Here is a 4,891-nt window from a genome sequence, read left to right as displayed (position 1 = left end):
CCGTAAGGCCAAAGAAGATGCTCACAGGAAGGGGGACAATGTCTTTTATAAACAGGCCAAATACACACTGGAAAAGGAGATCAGAGTGGCAAAGAGGAATTATTCTGAAAAAATAAGGATTCAATTCTCTTCCAGTGACACGGCATCAGTGTGGAAAAGTCTGAAAGAAATCACCAACTACAAGACACCATCCCCCAGCACTGTGGAGAATCAACAACTGGCAGACGATCTGAATGAGTTCTACTGCAGGTTTGAAAAAACACCCACACCTGCCCTGAACACCTCACCACACAACCATTCACACCTCCAGCAACCCCCCTCTCCCCCACACCGGACCTAAAGTGGGACACTCACATTGACTCCATTGTGAAAAAGGCCCAGCAGAGGTTGTACTTCCTTCGCCAGCTGAGGAAGTTCAACCTGCCACAGGAGCTGCTGAAACAGTTCTACTCCACCATCATTGAATCCGTCCTCTGCACTTCTATAACTGTCTGGTTCAGCTCAGCTACCAAATCTGACCTCAGAAGACTACAGAGCAAATCATTGGTACAACCCTCCCTTCTCTTCAAGAACTGTACTCGTCCAGAGTGAGCAAAAGGGCTGGCAAAATCACTCTGGATCCCACACATCCAGCACACTCCCTCTTTGAACTGTTGCCATCTGGTCGACGCTACAGAGCACTGAGCACCAGAATGGCCAGACACAGGAACAGTTTCTTCCCTCAGGCCATCCATCTCATGAACACTTGACAATAACTGTGGAACACACACTATTTATACACACATACACTTATTTATCTAACACTCATACTCAGTCTACACCTCAAATTTGCACATAATATACCTGTACATACAAAACTGTCTATTGTAATATACCTGCACATGCAATTGTCAATTTATATATTGTTATTCCTTATTTACTTGTTCTATTTATTTATTTTTTATTCTTTTATTATCTGTGTTTTTGTTCTGTCGCTGTCATTCTGTTGCACTGCAGAAGCATGAAAACAAATTCCTCGTATGTGAAAACATACCTGCCAATAAAACTCATTCTGATTCTGAAAACAAGAGAATAAATCTTCCTCAGAAGAGACAAAAACAGCAACTCACTTCAATGTCTGACTTGTATTATAATTACATCCATAAGCTTTTTGTGAAATTTGGAGTAACTCAATCTGTTTTTGACCTCTTCATATTTAAGGAGATAATATAGTTTCCAAAGTTGGACATCGCTTGTTATGGTTTTCAAGGGTCTAGAATTTAGTAGAGACACTATGACATGATCCTACCAATATCAGACACTACTAAATTGTCCCTAGCAATAATTTTGATCAAACAATGAAATGTCTGTTTCTGCTGTTATGTCTCCATCAGTGCCAAAATCAAACCTACACCCTTTGATCATCTGCATGGATTTTAGCCGATAATTCCAGCAATCGACTATCAGTGCTGATTAATCATCAAAACTGATCAATCAGTCGACCTCTATTATCCATTGCTGTTGAAACAGAAATCCAGCAATACATCCAAGATATTTCATCCTCACATAACTCCAAAGCTCTTCAGACGATAAACCTGTGCCAGCGTTTTCATTTATTTTGATATATTTTAAGTCTATGTTCTGTATTTCATTTATAATTTATATTTTGCTTTCATTATCATTTTATTTAAATAGTTACTTTTACACTATCCATGTATTTATATGTTTTTATATCTTGGCAATAAAAAAAAAAAGAGGAAAAAAAAAACTCTTCTTGAGATGACATATTTTAATAAAAATAAACATACATATAAAGGTTGCACACTCAAATGTTAGACTAGATTAAGTACAATAAAATGTACAAGTGATAAGTTGTCTATTTCTGAATTTCAAAATACACATTTATGATGATCTATATTAAATCTGGACAGCTCAGGATATAAGCCCATCACTGAAAATAATACACTGATTTTCCTTGGTTTTCAGTGGTGTATAAACCAAATGCCCTTTGGATAAAAAACCTTGACACCCCATTACTACTACATTGTTTAGTAAATGTGTGACTATCTCTGTCTTATGTGGGGTTTTCCTCCTGAGTGATTGTTCTCTGGTAGTTTCACTGAGGACGCCTGTTGTTGACTTCCTTTTGGCCCTTTTAAAAGAAGCGAGATGCTTGTTTCTTTTGTACATCCAACACTGCTGCACACATTACACTTCCATGCATTCATTTAACTTTACATCACTGATACCTGACCATTACATTCTACATTGTTTTTTGTTGTTGTTCTAGTTTGATTTTGTTAATACATTTTGTATTCCATTTCTGGCTCTCTCGTGTGTGTCCCTGTTTTTGTTATGTCTCTTTTGAGCCACGGGGCGTAACAAATGGGGGCTTGTCGAAAGTAGGATCCAATCAACGCCAGGATGATTTGGAAATATTTTATCATTTTTGTCGTTTAACCGTATTTTGTTGTTTTTGATTCTTTTGAACATGTTTGATGATAAATATCGTGCACTCCTAGCTCATCTCCTTGACCTTCCAAATCAAATTTCTTCTTTTGTACATGTTTAAAATCACAAGCTGACACACAAGCATCAGTTACAACGCAGCTATCATTACTTAGGTCCTGCTCGAGATTCGGGTACTGCTTGATCCATTACACGTGTGTGTTAGTGTCCCAAGGCATAACATGTAACAATGCAAATGAGCAAAAACAAAATGCAATTGGCTCCAGTTTAAAATAAAATATTGTAGAGAATTTTCACACCTGCCATTGCTAACTCTGCATAAGCCCTGTGTTTCACTCTCTGTGATGCTGTGTGTCTCTGTGTCTTCAGTCTCTGCTGATTGTGTGACTGTGACGTCTCTGTAGCGGCTCTTATTCACCATCAGCTGATCCTGAGAGAACTGGACTGACGTCTAAGTACTGAGCATCTACAATTAAACACACAGACAGACACATATGAGTATGAGACATTACTGCTGTCACATCACATCAGCAGATCCATTTCAGGAAAAAAAACACAGTTTATTTATATTACAGCCAGAGATATGAGTGAACAACTGATCATAGATTAATAACAGTGAATGATCAACAACTCTCTCTTCATCATTTACACCCTGAGACAGTGGAAGAGATGAAAATATTCATATATTCATAGATCATCACAGAATTAAACAGTTTAAAGTACAGAGACTTAAGTGGAGCTGACTTATTATTACCGTATATTCAATTACACACATATGAGGCATGTTGCTAAACTTTGGCCATTTTAAAATATTTAAATAATAAGATACTCACAATGGTATATTGTCTCCAGTTTATAACGTGGATCATCTTTCAGATCAGAGAGTAACTTCACTCCTGATTTTCCTAGATTATTCACAGACAGATACAGTTCTCTCAGGTGTGAGGGGTTTGATCTCAGAGCTGAAGCCAGAGCAGCACAACCTTCATCTGTGACGCCACAATCCCTCAACCTGTAGAGAACAATGACAGAATGTGAATTGTAGTTGAAGTGTCTGTAGTTTGTTACTGACTCTGGTCTCAGAGCAGGAGAGGAGATATAATGACAAGCACTGCCACAAACTGCTGCTGATAGAATGAGATTTATGCATGTTGATGCTCAATGGTTCAATGGAACGATTAACCGATTGCACTCTTAACCATGCTTTAAATCGTCACGGTTAATTAATCGCAAAGGTTCCGCAACACAGTGTGTATCTGTTCACGGAACACCGTGTTCACGGAACGGAACTGTTGCAACTTGTGCAAAATGAAATCAACGTTTGGTGCACCAATTTAAAGTTCCGACTTCCGAGCTTATCAGAGACACGGAGGCTACTACACTGTAAGAATTACAGAACCTCAGACACTTTGATCTTCTAAGACAGACAATACACACACAGTGCATTAACATACAGACATCTGTTTCCACATCTCACTGAGAGAAAATGTGGGAAAACGTCTCTCACATATGCATCAGTTCCGAAACTCAGATACTTTGATCTCCTGAGAAACAGACAACACAAACTTACACGGCCAACTTGGAGAAACCCCACAGAGTGGCGGTGCAGGAAACGCCTCTCTCACATATGCATCCGTGCCTTTTCATCTCCCCCCTCCACTTTATTCACTCAGAATGGTAGAACATAATGTTCTATATGAATGCAAATAAGATTTACAGTCATGTTTGGTTTCATTTGAATAGTTTCAGGGCGAGTGGTACAATGGTCTTAATCTTACAAAAGTAGACTAAAAGATAATACAGATCCTAAGAGTTAAGAGATACTTTGATTACTGTAGAGGGTCATTCCATGCTAATTATTTTCTGTTCCCATTAAGGTGTAGACCACCCTGGTCTGGGACCTGGGTTAAATGTAAATGTAAATGTTTTAATCTTGGTTTTGTATTTAAAGGATTGCAGCAAAAGGATCAGGGCGATTCTGTAGTCAGAGAGCCCGTAGTATGGAGTGTCTCCACACACTCTGTACTATGTATTTTTCCAAAAGGATCAGGACGATTCAGTAGTCAGAGAGCCCGTAGTATTAAGTGTGTCCACACACTTCACACTATGTATTTTTCTAAAAGGTCAGGTATGCATTTTACTCTTAGATTCGTCTTTGAGAATTTGATGTCTTGTATTGATTTGATATCTATGTATTATATGTATTAGATAATTGGCATAATACATATTTACCTGACTGATTAATAAATTGTTACATTTGATGTATTCGGACTTACTCTGAAATTATTTCCTCAAGTAGATTAAGTGAATGCGTATCCGCAAATCTGCGACCAGGGTTACGTACATACTAGATCTCAGGTTTAGATGAAGCATGGGGTGCATCAGGTGAGATCATGGGTTTCTGACTAACCGCTTGACCTTAGTTTAAGTTGTACTCAGTTAC

The 4,891-nt window shown here is 38.3% G+C and overlaps 1 long non-coding RNA gene across 1 annotated transcript in view; it reads left to right on the top strand.

The window, feature by feature from the left end:
* Nucleotides 1-2,324: 2,324 nt before the first annotated feature.
* Nucleotides 2,325-4,891, top strand: part of LOC107575699 (uncharacterized) — a 10,016-nt gene continuing 7,449 nt past the window's right edge. Inside the window, exons 1-2 of the long non-coding RNA XR_001607927.1 lie at nt 2,325-2,903; nt 4,596-4,599. This is a non-coding gene — a long non-coding RNA (uncharacterized lncRNA). The remainder of the gene's footprint in view (nt 2,904-4,595; nt 4,600-4,891) is intronic.

This window comes from Sinocyclocheilus grahami, unplaced genomic scaffold, assembly GCF_001515645.1.
Source record: "Sinocyclocheilus grahami isolate Dianchi unplaced genomic scaffold, SAMN03320097.WGS_v1.1 scaffold2825.1, whole genome shotgun sequence".
NCBI classification, from domain to species: Eukaryota; Metazoa; Chordata; class Actinopteri; order Cypriniformes; family Cyprinidae; genus Sinocyclocheilus; species Sinocyclocheilus grahami.
This window is presented reverse-complemented; position numbering and strand designations above follow the sequence as displayed.